The sequence below is a fragment of the Capra hircus genome, chromosome 4 (assembly GCF_001704415.2).
Source record: "Capra hircus breed San Clemente chromosome 4, ASM170441v1, whole genome shotgun sequence".
Classification (NCBI taxonomy): Eukaryota; Metazoa; Chordata; class Mammalia; order Artiodactyla; family Bovidae; genus Capra; species Capra hircus.
The window spans coordinates 106,061,605-106,077,982 of NC_030811.1; the positions used below are offsets into that span (position 1 = coordinate 106,061,605).

The 16,378-nt window shown below is 39.9% G+C and overlaps 1 pseudogene; it reads right to left on the bottom strand.

Moving 5' to 3' along the window:
• LOC102185057 overlaps positions 1 to 16,028 on the bottom strand; it is a 109,407-nt pseudogene extending 93,379 nt beyond the window's left edge.

Here is a 16,378-nt window from a genome sequence, read left to right on the forward strand (position 1 = left end):
ATATGCCTAGTAGCGGGATTGCTGGGTCATATGGTAGTTTTATTGCTAGTTTTTTAAGGAATCTCCATGTTGTCTTCCATAATGGCTATATCAATTTACATTCTCACCAACAGTGCAAGAGATTCCCTTTCCTCCATACCCTCTCCAGCATTTATTGTTTGTAGATTTTTTGATGATGCCCATTCTGATCAGTATGAGGTGATATCTCATTGTAGTTTTGATTTGCATTTCTCTAATAATGAGTGATGTTGAGCATCTTTTCGTGTATTTATTAACATCTGTACAAACATCCTATTATTATATACTACCATTCCCAAAACTCTTCCAATTTATGATCCTATTATGCGGCTCTTATCCTTAGACTTGCTGAGGTAATTATCAGAAACTTGAAATTATATCACTAAGGCTTTCATAATATTTAAGAAAGAATGCCAGAAGGATAACATGAGTAGAATGAAAATGAAAAGATTTCTCTTTAAAAGTCCCAATATTCCAGACTAAATACTACTCATAAAATAATATTTCAGAATATATGAATAAAATAAATTGTCTGGTGACTTCTTAGGGTGAGCAACTTAAACCATGCCCCCATTTCTGTTTTATAATACAAGAACAATTTTGTTTTCCATGGCTAAGTAATTAAAATGGCAACTATCACAAAACCGTTATTTGTTAGTGTAATAATGGTTATCTTACTCGGCACTCCACATATTTCAAACTGAAAACAGCCCTCTGGGGGACTCTCCTGGTGGTCCAGTGGCTAAGACTCTACACTTCACTGCAAGGGGCAGTGGTCGGGAACTAAGATCCCACATGTGGCACAGCATGGTCAAAAAAGAAAGAAAATAGCCCTCTGGCCAAATAAGAACATATGTAACTTTCAGAAAAATGATTACACAGGAATATTTTCTCATAGCTCTAAAGTAATTCTCATATACCTTTTTAACTTACCTAATGTACAAAGATAATTTTTTCTGATAATATTGTTGGTCTTGAGTTTTATGACCACCCTGGATTTCCAAGCCTCAGATATTCAGTATCCCTATAGCCTTCACTGAGTCATAGAGTCAGTATTCAAAAAAAAAGAACAAAAAACTCTTGGTTTATAAAAGAAGGCAGAGGTGAGAAGAGGTCTGGTCTGGCTAGGAAGGGTATGTGAACTTGTGAAAAGGAATAATGCATTAGATATCTGTATGTATATGTGTAGTTTATATGTATAGTTTTATACATATATATCAGTTGTATAATAGCAAACCATCATAGAATAATAAACTATTAGAGGGAGCTTGTCTTCTTCTTCATCTCCTATTTTCTTCCCCTATTTTTACTTGATAAAGAGAAGATCTTAAGGCAAGAAAAAAGAACTTTTCATATTTTATGCTACAAAGTTCTAAGGTTTGCCTCAAAAGATGTTTGATATCGGGAAGAGAAAGGTGTATAACAGCTATTCCACTGTGAAGAAATAAAGAGATTTTACTTCATTCTCAGGAAGGCCCTCCCAGGGACCTTGCAATGCGGGAGTCAGGAGCCTGAATGGGTGGGGGAGTCGGGGGAGTGCTTTCTCAGGATGCAAAAGACAAAGGAATCCCTGCAGGAGTTAAAGGAGTGGGAAAGAACTGAGTGAGAAAATGAGGAAATATTTTATACCTCTCTGTTCTTTATTCATGCCTGTGTGCTCAGCCCGGAGAAGGCATTGGCAATCCACTCCGGTACTCTTGGCTGGAAAATCCCATGGACAGAGGAGCCTGATGGATTGTCGTCTATGGGGTTGCACAGAGTCGGACACGACTGAAGCAACTTAGCAGCAGTAGCAGCGTGCTCAGCCACTCAGTCATGTCTGATTCTTTGAGCCCCCATGGACTGTAGCCTGCCAGGCTCCTCTGTCCTTGGACTTTTCCAGGCAAGAATACTGCAGTGGCTTGCCATTTCCTTCTCCGGGGATCTTCTCAACCCAGAGATGGAAACCAGGTCTCCTGCATTGGCAGGTGGATTCTTTAGCACTGTGCCACCTGGAAAGCCCTTGTTCTGTATTCTGTGTATGTTAACTGGTGATAAGAGAGTTCTTTTCCCTTGGTAATAGAGTGTATGTACCTCAGTACTTTCCCAAATGCTGTAAAAAACACGAGTGATGTCTATCTGTCTGTCTATCTACTGAAGGAAAGATTGAAAGATTATGCCCTGAACTGTCAAATAATAGGGAAGAGTACAGAATTTTTTTCTACTTTATTCACTTCTATATTTTTTGAGTCTTAAGAATTAAAACATAAATTGTGGGGGGAGACTGTTGCCAATATTCTTTTCTCTGATTGTACTTTTTCCTTAGGGGAAGAATCTCAGAAAGATGAAGATTTGCTTTTCAGTCTTTAATTATGTTCATCCATCTTTAGTCAAAGGGTATATAGCAATCAATGTGACTTCCTCGTGGTTGGGTGATAAAGAATCCATCTGTCTGGGAATGCAAACTAGTACAGCCACTATGGAGAACAGTTTGGAGATTCCTTAAAAAAACTGGAAATACAACTGCCATACCACCCAGCAATCCCACTGCTAGGCACACACAGTGAGGAAACCAGAATTGTACCCCAATGTTCACCACAGCACTGTTTACAATAGCTAGGACATGGAAGCAACCTAGATGTCCATCGGCAGATGAATGGGTAAGAAAGCTGTGGTACATATACACCATAGAATATTACTCAGCCATTAAAAAGAATACATTTGGATCAGTTCTAATGAGGTGGATGAAACTGGAGCCTATTATACAGAGTGAAGTAAGCCAGAAAGAAAAACACCAATACAGTATACTAACACATATATAAGGAATTTAGAAAGATGGTAACAATGACTGTATAAAAGAGACAGCAAAAGAGACACAGATATAATGAACAGACTTTTGGACTCTGTGGGAGAAGGCAACGGTGGGATGATTTGAGAGACTAGCAATGAAACATGTATATCACCATATGTAAAACAGAGGACCAGTCCAAGTTCGACGCATGAAATCAGGGACTCAAATCCGGTGTACTGGGACAACCCTGAGGGATGGGATGGGGAGGGAGGTGGGAGGAGGGTTCAGGATGGGGGACACATGTACACCCATGGCTGATTCATGTCAGTGTATGGCAGAAACCACTACAATACTGTGAAGTAATTAGCCTCCAATTACAATAAATTATTTTAATAGTAGCCACAAGAAAAAAAGAATCCACCTGTTGGGAAGATCCCCTGGAGGAAGAAATGGCAACCTGCTTCAGTATCCTTGCCTGGAGAATCCCATGGACAGAGGAGCCTGGCAGGCCACAGTCCATGGCATCAGAAAGAGTTAGACACGACTGAGCGACTTCGTACACATGCATGTGGATAGCATTCTGCTCAGGAACCTGGAGGGAAAAAAATGTTCAACTTCAGTTTGAAGGGATGAGGCTCTGAACACGAGAAGCAAGTGAGGGAATTTCCTGGTGGAGTCAGGGTTCAATCCCTGCTCAGGGAAGATCCTGCAAGCCATGCAGTAAGGCCAAAAGAAAAAGAAGTGTTGTGAAAATTGGCTGAGATAAAGCAAAAGTTATATGCCTGCAGGTAGTAATATTTATTGAGTGACCAGACATGGAAGTGAGGTGATTCCTCACTTAGTCAGATTAGTCAGAGAGAGGAATCAAGAGAACCAGGAGAAAGATGGTCAGGTCACTTGCTACAGACCCACAGTCGATAACTAACTTTTCAGTGTGTCATGTCAACAGAGTATTTGAAAATTAGCTGTGGGAGAGTCAAAGAATGATGAGAATAAGCTACAAGGGGATATATCATACAACATAGGGGATAGAGCCGGTATTTTATCATAACAATAAATGGAGTATTTGCTCAGTCTCATCCGACTCTTTGTGGCCCTATGGAATTGTAGCCCAGCAGGCTCCTCTCTCCATGGAGTTTTCCAGGCACGAATACTGAAGTGGGTTGCCATTTCCTCCTACAGGGGGTCTTCCTGACCCAGGGATTGAACCCACGTCTCTTGTGTCTTCTATATCAGCAGGAGCATTCTTCACCACTAGCGCCACCTGGGAAGCCCTAAATGCGGTAAACCTTTAAAAATTGTGAATCACTATATTGTACATCTGTAACATATAATATTGTACAACAGTTAGACTGCAATTCAGAAAGAAGTCCAAGTCTGATTTAGAAAGAAAAAGTCCAGAACTTGAAACACAGTAAACGAAAAGCTAAAAAAACAAAAACAACAACAAAAAAAAAACCACGAGAAAATATGAGTAGAAAGAATAAAGTCTAAACTGGAGGCGTGTAAAGAACTTAAAAGAAGCTCTTCTCTTCAGAGTCCAAAAGCTTTAACTCTGGCAGAAATTTGACTAGCCAATCCCTTTCAATTTACACGTGTCTGTAAATGAGGCTTAGAAAGGCTCAAATAACCAGGTCGAACTGAACTGAACTGAAACAGGTCGAGGTTATACAACCAGTTTGTTGCAGTGTAAAGGCTAGAGTCCTGATCTCTGGCCTTGTGACCCTTCACAAGAATTATATCCAGTCATAGTCTTGGTTTGTTTTGTCTAAATAAAAATAATGTTCACATATGTATCATTTTTGGGAATCTATAGTAGTGTTTGAGAGCATAACCATGAAATCCAGAAAATTATATGTGGTAATTCTAAGCTTTCTTTACATGAAATTTCCTGAGAATGGAACTGAATTCCAGCCTGTCAGCCACCCAGTAAGTTACTCGAGTGCCTCTCTGACTATTTATTTGGATAACATTTGGGTGTTCTGAAGAGCTGAAAATACCTGAAGAGCTGAAGATACCACCAGGGCCTAACCCTTCTTTCTAAGGAGGTTTTCTAGCCCCAGATAGATAAAGTTTCTCAAAGTGAGGGCAAGCATTTGAGAGAAACCATTTTTACCTTTCAGGCAATTTTTCATGCAGATTCAAACTAAATCCCCGTCACTGGTTTTAATGAAGAGGATTTAGCATCTTTCAGAAACTCTTTTACCACAGCATCTGAAAATCAGTGACACCATCAGAAAATATTCTCATCTCATACTCAAAACTTTTGTGAGTTTAGAGAAGTGCTTTATTTTTGTACACTTAAATAGTTTAACACATAATATACATGGAAAAGATTGTTTTGAGTTAGCTGTATCAGAGTTCAGAAACAATTGTGAAAAAAATGACCTGTTTGTAAAATATTAAAAGATGATGTTTTCCTTCATAATTATCAAGCTCTTGGGCAGAGTCTTATAATTACGGTTTCATAGTTATATCAGTCATGGTCCAGTTCAGACACAGAAAGCACAGAGCAATTGGAATAGGTAAGCTTTAAGGCAAAATCTAATACGTGCGTCTGTTCAGTCATTTCTGACTCTTTGCGACCCCATGGACTGTAGCCCGCCAGACTCCTCTGCCCATGGGATTCTCCAGGCAAGAATACTAGAGTGGGTTGCCATTCCCTCCTCCAGGGGATCTTCCTGACCCAAGGATCGAACCTGCGTCTCTTGGGTCTCCTGCACTGGCCAGGCATACTCTTTACCAGTGCATCATCTGTGAAACCCAAACTCGAATATAGAGAATTCCTCACTGTAAGAGGAAGTTGAAGAAACAGAGGATTGTCTAATGAGGAGTAAAGAGAAAGAGCAGTTACAGGAGGAACCCCGAGCCCTGGGGCTGAGGCACAGAATCAGGAAGGGACAGACCTGGAAGAGGACTTCACCAGGGACCCAGACCTCACTGGACAGATCACAGCCCAGGACGGCAGAAAAGTCCCCTGAGGCCATGTTCACTGGGGGCTGTGGGGAAAGCCGCTCACGGGGGATGTCAGACTGGTAGAGCTGTGCTGTGAGGGGAGGTGCTGAGGGAGTGCCCACGGGGAAATTCCATGTGCTGCTGCCCCTGGCTGCCAGGAGAGCCTGGGGCTGCAGAAACGCACCCTCTGCAGAACCTTCCCAGAGGAACATACAGTTGCCAGAAGAAAAAAAATTCCTTCCCCCTGAGAGCCTCTCCTGACAAAGCTTGATAGCATGCCCACTGGCAAGGAAGAAATACTTTTAGGGCCCATTGTTACAGAGAAGAAAATAAGGGGGAAATCAGAGCTGACAGGAGCTTCCCAGGTGGTTCCATGGTAAAGAAGCCGCAGGAGCTGCAAGTTCAGTCCCTGGGTCAGAAAGATCCCCTGGAGAAGGAAATGGCAACCCACTCCAGTATTCTTGCCTAGAGAATCCCATGGACAGAGGAGCCTGGCAGGCTGTGGTCCATGGGGTTGCAAAGAGTTGGTCACAGTTCAGCGACTAAACAACAGTTTGTCACTGTAGGGGGCACACTTTTCAACTTTGATCTGTTTCTCACTTGTTTTATTATTTCCCCTATCATACTTTATTTCTACTCCCACCTTGATTGTGGCTCCCATATGGTTGTATGTGTTTTGGAAATACACGTTACCTCTGAAAATGATATGATTTTATGTAGAAATATAGAGACAGTGACATAGCCCTGTTTATAGTGTGCAATTGAATCTTATATAAATATAAAATAGATTTTTCTTTTGCTCTGTAGAGCTTGTTCTTTCTTGACCTACATGAATGATCTGCGCCACAGACATCATCCCCTCTTACTTATTTTAATACTGTCGCAATACCCACCCTTGTCGCCGTTCAGTATGCGTGTAGCTGATTTCTGCTGGCTGACACAGGGCACTCCCTGCTTGCGTTCTCTAGAACACACTAAATCTTTTCCCTGGAAATGGAAAACTGCTGCTGCTGCTGCTAAGTCGCTTCAGTCGTGTCCGACTCTGTGCGACCCCATAGACGGCAGCCCACCACGCTCCCCCCTTCCTGGGAATTCTCCAGGCAAGAACACTGCAGTGGGCTGCCATTTCCTTCTCCAATGCATGAAAGTGAAAAGTGAAAGTGAAGTCGCTCAGTCGTGTCCGACTCTTAGCGACCCCATGGACTGTAGCCTACCAGGCTCCTCCGTCCCTGGGATTTTCCAGGCAAGAGCACTGGAGTGGGGTTGACAACCGGCAGCCTTCAACTCCCAGTGGTGCTGTGATAAATAAAGATCCCTGTTCACATCCCAGCTATTCTGGCTCGGTGAGATGAGGCGTCAAAAGGTGAACGCGCGTTCAGTTTCACCAACCTCCAAAAAGGCTGCATCAGTTTAAAAGTCCACCAGCAATGCATGAACAGTCCTATTTCTCCGTGTGATCCCCAGTACTGCACATTATCCAGTGTTAAAACTTTGGTCAGTCTGATGGATAAGAAGTCTCTCTCTCTCTCTCATACACACACACACACATACATACATATATCCTTTCTTAGGACAAACTGCGTAATTAAAACATTACTAAGAATAACCAACCAGTTGAGAGTAAATATATAAATAGCAAGGTGGGAAGGGAGGGAGGAAGGAACTGGGAGACTGGGATAGACACATGGGCCCTACTGATACTGTGTGTAAAATGGATAACTGATGACCACACTGTCGGGCACAGGGAACGCCGCTCAGTGCTCTGTGGGGACCTGAACGGGGCGGAAGTCCAAAAGGGAGGGGATACGTGTATATGTGCGGCTGATTCATTTTGCTGTGCAGTAGAAGCTAACACAACATTGTAAAGGAATATACTCCAAAAAATCAATTAAAGAAAAAAAGAGTGAATAACCAAAGTAAAGTACTTGGGACCTACAAAAGCTTTGAATAGATGGTGTGCCCTGAAAGGCTGTATTTTGACTGGGTGAAGAAACTAAAGTTAACAGAGCTGTGAGTTAAGACAAGTAAGGTGCTGAGTGAATTTAAGAATAAATCTAACTATGTTTTTGCTTTATTTGGTGCAAAAATTAATAAATCATGTCAAAATTTTCCCACTGTATTTAAATAGCTGCAATGCATTTTTTAAATTTGAAGCCTGAAAGAAGGGCTGAGAGTCAAGAGTCACTGTTTTTTTTTTCCTTATTGCAAAAGTGTATAATAGCTTATAAAATACATTCCCGTTAGCCTTCATGTGTTTTAAATGACATCACCAATATATTTTTCCATTTCAGTTTTCCCTTCTACAAAAGACCTATTTCATCTATTTTGCCAATTTTTAATTGGGTTTTCTTTTTTTCCCCTTGATTCATTGGAGCTGCTTATATGTACTAGAATAATGTTTATTTCTTGTTACTTTCAGATATTATATCTTTCCCCTTTCATTTCCTAATTGTGTCTTTGGTGACGTCACATAAGAAATCCAACTTTCAGCCACATGACTTATGCTTTGAGGTCTGGTTTAAGCAATCATTTCTCATATGCATGCCACAAAGATATTCCCCTATATTTTCTTTAATAATAAGCTTTATAATCTTACCTTTCTTATTTAGGCTTTTAAAACATCTGGTATATTATTTTCTATAGGACAGTAAAACACTTTGGTTTTTTCCAGTGCAAAGAAATTTCCTGATTGATTTATGAGGCCACCTCTATCATAATATCAATATGGACCACTTACAAGGATTATTTCTAGGCCTTTGTACCTTTGGTTTACTTTTCTATCCTCAAGTTAGCTCCAAACTCTTCTTTATAGTTACGTTCTAAAGTGTGAGAGGGCAAGTCCCTCACCTTTATTCTTCAAGATAATTTTCAAAATTTTCAAAATTATCTTAACTGTTAAGAGATCTGTGTTCTTCCATGTTATGCTTATTATGAAGCTGCGTCTTTCAGCTTCTAGCCTACCTTTTACAAGTCTCTTTGTGATGCTGAAGCTGGGGTCAACAAATCACATTTCTCCTTTACTGAGTGGCTACCTGTCACCAAAGGATAACTGGAGGGCTGGCGGAGAACAAGGGCTTGTTCCTTAACGTCTGCCTTTTGGTTGCTGTCTGTGTTGCCCTAGCCCAACTTCTTCACCCCAACAGCAGCAACTGACTCCAATTTGTGGTGCTTCCTGTTCTCCAAAAATCAGCCTCATCACATTGCCTTTGGTTTGCTGGAATCAGCTGGCTGGGCTGAGATTGTCAGCGCTCTGAGCATGAATTGCCCTCCGCCCAACTGTCTTGAGTCCCAGCTCCAAGAGACCAGACCTCTAGCCCTGTCCCTTTGATTCTCCAGCCCTAGAGAAACTCACTGCTTTCTTTTTGCCTCTTAGTTCCGCAATACCTGCTTACAATTATATATATATAAATTTACCTCTATGATGCTAAAGCTGAAGCTCCAGTACTTTGGCCACCTCATGAGAAGAGTTGACTCATTGGAAAAGACTCTGATGCTAGGAGAGATTGAGGGCAGGAGGAGAAGGGGACGACAGAGGATGAGATGGCTGGATGGCATCACGGACTCGATGGACGTTGAGTCTGAGTGAACTCCAGGAGATGGTGATGGACAGGGAGGCCTGGCGTGCTGTGATTCATGGGGTCGCTGAGAGTCAGACACGACTGAGCGACTGAACTGAACTGAACTGAACTGAACTTACCTCTGCTATATAACTGGTGTGGTTTTAAATTTCCGACTATATCTTGACTGAGACAAATAACAAGTTCAGAATCAAATCAGTCAAATTCAGAAAGAAAAATTCCACAATATTTGTATTTCTTTTTCTCCCCCCAAACTTTATAAACTTTTTATTTTGTATTGGGGTATAGCCAATTAACAGTGATGTGGTAGTTTGAGGTGAACAGCAAAGGGACTCAGCCATACATATACATGTATCCATTCTCCCCCAGACCCCTCTCCCATCCAGAATGTTACATAACATTCAGAATATTTGTATTTCAATCGCTCTAAATGTGCAGATTAATTTTGAAAGAATTTATTTGGAAACAATATTAAGTTGGCCACATATTAATATGACAGCTCTTCATTTACTGATCGATATAGTTCAATAGGGTTTTAGAAACTTTATTCATTTAAGACTAGTGTGCTCTTTGGGAAAAAAGGAGCAGATTCACGTTTCGTGGGGCCTGAAGCATATGCTTAACTTAGAGAACTATCTTTTAGAAAAAGAATATAAGATTACACATAAAGAGTTAAGTACTCAAGCAAATTGATTTAGAATGAGAACAAAATAAAAATAAATAACGTGTTTTAAACTTTACAATATGAATGATGTAAAAACAAATCCAGAAAGATAACAATGCTTTTATCAACTAACTACACAGCACACCTCTATACATTTTGACTTCACATTCATTGAACACATACTCACATGAAAATAATTTTATAATATTTTATAGAATAATATAATGCTAATTCAGTCTCTTTTTATAGTAAAATTTTTTTAATTTATAGTTTAGAAATTTTTTCTTTCAGTTTCATGTCTCATTCTTTGTAAGTCATATATTTTTTAAATTGTTACCAAGTTTGTGACTTCATTCAAGTTTTTTTTTTTAAACTATACATAGGAGTATAAGATTTTAGGACATTTCAATAACTAACAAGTCTTAAGACAGACTTTGAATTGGTGATATTCAACCAGTTTGCTGTTGATGTGTATTATAAATCTTGTGATATGTGTAAATTATTTCATGGCAGAAAACTAGCAGAAAATTTAATTTTTTTCAATTTTTTCATATGATTTACTGTTCTATCATTTTCTAACAAGGCTGTATAAAGCCTCTAATCAAGAATGGTTATTTATTTTTTCTCCCCATAGATCTATTCATTGTTGCTTTATATATTTGATCTATATTATTATGTGCATTAACATGACCTTGGGCAAAATCTCCTGATCTTTGTTTTTATCTATTTATAATGTCCTTTTTTGTTTTTTTCCCCACTAACAGAGGCTAAAATGTTACATGTAGTAAAAGAAATTTAAGTAATTTTTAACAAATATCTGTGCCTTTGCTATTGACTATTTTTGTTAGTTTTATTTTTTAATAGAAGTATAATGGCTTGTATATTTTTGAGATCAGTTGTTTGTCAGTTGCTTCATTTGCTATTATTTTCTCCCATTCTGAAGACTGTCTTTTCACCTTGCTTATAGTTTCCTTTGTTGTACAGAAGCTTTTAAGTTTAATTAGGTCCCATTTGTTTATTTTTGCTTTTATTTCCAAAATTCTGGAAGGTGGGTCATAGAGGATCCTGCTGTGATGTATGTCGGAGAGTGTTTTGCCTATGTTCTCCTCTAGGAGTTTTATAGTTTCTGGTCTTACATTTAGATCCTCTCCAGTATTCTTGCCTGGAGAATCCCATGGACGGAGGAGCTTGGTGGGCTACACTCCACGGGTGGCAAAGAGTCGGACACGGCTGAGCGACTTCACTCACTCACTAATGTAGTTCTATTTTTGGTTTCTTGAGAAACTCCCATACTGTTTTCCACAGCGGCAGTACCAATTTACATTCCCACCAACAGTATTCAAGGGCTCCCTCTTCTCCTCATCCTTGCCAACATGCGTTATTTGTGTTCTTTTTCATGATACCCATTCTGACAAGTGTAAAGTAATATCTCATTGTGGTTTTGATTTCTATTTCACATTTCCTCTTTGGAAAAAAATATCTATTCAATTTTCTACACATTTTTTAATCAGATTTTTTGTTCATTTGATATTGAGCTATATGAGCTTTTTATATAAGTTGAATACTAATCTCTTATTGGTCACATCATTTGCAAATATTTCCTCCTATTCGGAAGGCTGTCATTTTGTTTTGTCGATGGTTTCCTGTGCAAAAGCTTTTAAGTTTAATTAGGTCACATTTGTTTGTTTACGCTTTTATTTCTTTTGCTTTAGGAGACAGATCCAAAAAAATATTATTGCTATGACGTATGCCAAAGAGTGCTCTGCCTATGTTTACCTCAACAAGTTTCATAGTATCTGGCTTTATGTTTAGATCTTTAATCCATGTTGGGTTTATTTTTGCATATGGTGTTACAGAATGTTCTAACTTCTTTCTTTTACATGTAGCTGTACAGTTTTCCCAGCACCACTTGTTGAAGAGATTGGCTTTTTACCACCATGTATTCTTGCCTCCTTTGTCATAGATTACTTGACCATAAGTGCATGGGTATAGAATCATGTTATCTGCAAACAGTGAGAGTTATACTTCTTCCTTTCCAGTCTGGACTCCTTTTATTTCTTTTTCTTCCCTGATTGCTACAGGTAGGACTTTTAAGACTATGTTGAATAAAGATAATGACAGTAGGCATCCATATCAGATGCCTTTTTGTTTTTTAATTTGCCTACAAAGGTGGAAAAACAACATTTTTCAGATTCCTTTGGAGCCATGGCTCAGAATACTGATTAGGTTCTGCCAATTGGAGGTACACACCCAGGATTAGAGGACACCCTTTTTGGCTATCTTATTTTTTCAAATCAAAGTTATAGAGACGTGAGTTTCTGCACAACTTACACCCGCATCCAGTGTCCAACTCCTTGTGTAATTAACAAGAAATTCTGGTGGTCGCAGCAGTCAGGCTCTGGATTCTGGTGCCCAGCCACAATGGACGCAGCATTGCTGGCATGAACCTAGCCTAGATGGTGCTGTGTCTTTGAACTCAGGGATTCCAGGGATGGCCTCTGTAGTAGTAAGTCCCCTAGTAGGTCAGATGTGGGATCTGGGAGTGATTTCTGGAGACCTAGGCTAGATTCCAGTCTTCTGGCTTCCTGTGATTTTCAAAGCATTGATTACTGCTACTGAATCTTTTTCTACTTAATAACTGAAGACAGTCACTATTTTCTGCAGTGAACCTCAAAGGCTTATTCAGTTTTTCCTCTTCCATTATACAAATCAAAGAAGTAAAAAAAAAAAAAAAAAAAAATGCCATTCTTGCTTCCAGAAATTCTCTTATATCCAATCACCCTTTTCCCCTTTCATAGTTCAGGCTTTTAGGATATAAAGGGAAAAGCATCAGCTTTGGATCCTGGAATCAGTTTATGGCCATACCACTCGCAAGCCATTCCATGCCTATCTACTACTATTTTTCTACATCCTTGCTTATTTTTTTTTTCCAATACAGTTGTCTTATTCTGAAAATATGTACATTAAAGTCCCTCACTATGGTTGTGCTTCTGCCAACCTATCTTGCAGATCTAATACTGGTTGCCTTATACATTTAGCTGCTCTATCACTTGGGGTGTGTGATTCATTAAATTGTTTTCCTAAATTGCACTGTTATGATGCCACAGTGTCTGGCTTTTCCCATTAATATATCTGCTCTTGTGTGAGAAGGACACAGTTAAGTTTGAGGTCCCTAAAGGCTATGAGGAAGGTGGCTCTCTTACGGCATATCAACACAAGCTGTAAGACTTCCCATCTTCCCAGATGATGCATCCTATTTCTTCAGAACGAGCCTGTCACTTTTTAGGCCTGCTTCTCTCTCATCTACCCTTCAGGAACTTGGGGGCAGGGTTGTACAGGAAGATACCTGTATTGATATGTTTTCTCATCAATCTCACTTTTCACTCCCAATTTCTGTGACATGTGCTGAACCCGAACCAAAGTCAGTGTGACGTTCTGAAGGACAGAGAGGAAGGGAGAGACAGAGGGGAAGAGAGAGACAGAGAAGGAAAATCAGTCTGGAAAGTTCAAGGTCTGTTGTATTTTGATTTTCCTGGTGGAAGGACAGATTCTTCTTATGGTTCCATTATTGGCTATGGGTTCCTCATCAGAGGAATTAGTGGTTAAAGGCATGAGTTTTGAGATAGACTTCCTTGACTCAAACTCTGTTTCCATCATTTAGCAATTGTGTAACTTTGGGCAAGTTACTTAATCTCTATAAATCTCCAGTCCTCAATTTACAGATCAAGACTGTAATCATTTCTGTCTCATGGTTACCGTGAGGAGCAAATGATATAATGTGCTGTGTTTCATACAACACTTGCCACCCAGGAACCTCTTTGTAAGTAGTAGCTGCTGTTACTGCTGTTATTAATATTGCTACCCAACAACATCATGCTCCTGCATTCTCATTTTCAAATGCAGTGGCTGGGAGTTAATTTAATGCTATTTCCTTAGAAATGTGTGCATGTAAATATTTCTCTGTCAGCCTTCCTGGCTCAGGTTTATTTAAATCTACTTTAATTGTGGAGGACAGAGTTCTTTTTGTCTGATCTGTTATTTGTTTCACCCCATTACCAGCTCCCTGCAGCGCCTGATGCTCAGTACTTAGAATTACTCACCTAACACTGAGATCTCGGCTCCCCAGCAGCACTAGCCTTGGCAGCATCACCTTGCCTGCCCCTCCTTTGAGTGAAGGGCTTAGATTGCACTTCCAGATCCTGAGGCAGGATGAGGTGCAGAAGGGGCCAAACTTCCCTTCTCTCTGAAACAAAATAAGAATTAAAAATGAGCTCTGAACTTACACAAATCCCACACAAGCACATTGAAAAGTTGATGCCCTTTTCAAAGGAGATAGGAAATCAGATTTACTTATTGACAAGGGATGAACATGGAACATTTTAAGTGCTATCAGCAACCTTTTAACTGAAGCTTGTGAAGGGAGAAAGGAATGAGATTCTGATAAGCTTAAGAAAAGCCATAGTAAAAATTACAGGAGTAGGACCTTGCAATATACTAATGCTATTTGCTGGAGTAGGAGATGGCACCCCACTCCAGTATTCCTGCCTGGAAAATCCCGTGGGCAGAGGAGCCTGGCAGGCTATAGTCCAAGGGGTCACAAATTGTCAGACAGGACTGAGCAGCTAAGCACAGCACCAATGCTATTTGTAATAACATGTTGGTTACTTTTTGTCTTTTAAGGAATGTTCATATGCATGTGGATAATACACGTTTGCAGTCTGGTCCCCCAAACATGCACGTCTAATCAAAGTTTATTGGAGAGAGAAACAGTCATCAGTCTTGTCTACACTTTGTAGAGTCCAGGGTAAATGTCTCGTATCACAGAGTAAAAGCCAGAGCCTCATAGGAGCCCTTGCGATGAAATAAAGAGAAAAAGACTTTGGCGTCAAGGCTGTTTCTGAAATAAGACTCTATCCTTTATTATCTTGATGACTTTGGACATATTTATACTTCTTCTCTATAAAATATTCCTATTTCATCTCTAAAATACTATAACAGCTACTTTAAAATATTGCTGCAATGATTAGAAATCGTGCTTGTAAATATCCTGGAATATATAAGGTATTTAAATGGTAGCTACTACAAAGAATGGCTTCTTGTCAGACTGATGTGAGGTATATTTAAACTTTTGTTTAGATGTGTATGTTGTAAAGAATTCACCCTTGCTCAAAGAGGTCTGGAGAATATCCTACCTAATAAAAATGTCTTTGCCCACCTGGGGGTTTCAAGTCTCCAAGATAGTCTAACAGTGTGATTCAGGGTCGGTGCTTTGGGTCCCATGATATTAGCTCAGCCTCTCCAGGAGCTGGGGACTGAGGTCAGCCATATGTACAGCCAACCAGGTCTACATGACCAATAAAGCTTCTGGACACCAACGCTCTGGTGGGCTTCCCTGGTTAGCAGTCCTTTCTGTGTGTTGGCATACATTGTTGCCAGGAATGTTAACTATTCAAAACTCCACAAGAGGGCAGTAGGAAGCTCCATGCATCTTTCTTTGGCTGATTTTAATCTGTATCATTGTCACGTAACACACTGTAGCTGAGAGTCATTTCAGTGAGTTCTATGCCTCTTTCTAGTGAATATAAAAACTGAGGATAGTCTTGGGGAGCTCTGAGCTTGCAAATGGTATAAGAAGAGAATGATTTTGTGGAATGTTCCCTAACCTTGCAAATTGCTTTGCAACTTCTCCATATATCTAAAGTAATTTCAAATAAAAATGTTCACTTGAAAACAAAACAAACAACCCAGAATATACCAGAATCTTCTCTGGAATATAAAGCAGATATAGGATACTAAGTGGAGGAGTCTTAAGGTTAAAAAACAAAGCCTCAAATCACACCACTAAATGTTATTAACACCAGGAACTTGACTTTACTGCAACCACTGTAGCTCTTTCACTAGGGCTGTTTCTGCCTTAGAAACTCAACCTTGCAAGCACTAGAAAAGCACCACTACTACTGTTCCTGTGACCTGTACCAGCAAAAAGTGGAAGCCCCATTGACAGTATTCCATCACATACCTTAACTGCAAAGGAAGCTTGCATCTCGAATTCTGACATCTCCCTTTGGGGAGGGATGGCTTATTTGTGGAAAAAAAATTTAAAAAGAATAACTAAATGGATGCTGGAATAAATACACAAAAGAGAACAAGGATATTGTAGCTCTAACTAATTCACTCATGATTGGAAAGATTATTAACTCCATACATTACCATGTGACATCACTTCAGTCATGTCTGACTCTTTGCAATCCCATGGACCATAGCCCGCCAGGCTCCTCTGTCCATGGGATTCTCCAGGCAAGAATACTGGAGTGGGCTGCCATTTCCTCCTCCAGGGAATCTTCCTGACCCAGGGACTGAGCCCGTGTCTCTTATGTCTCCTGCATTGGAAGG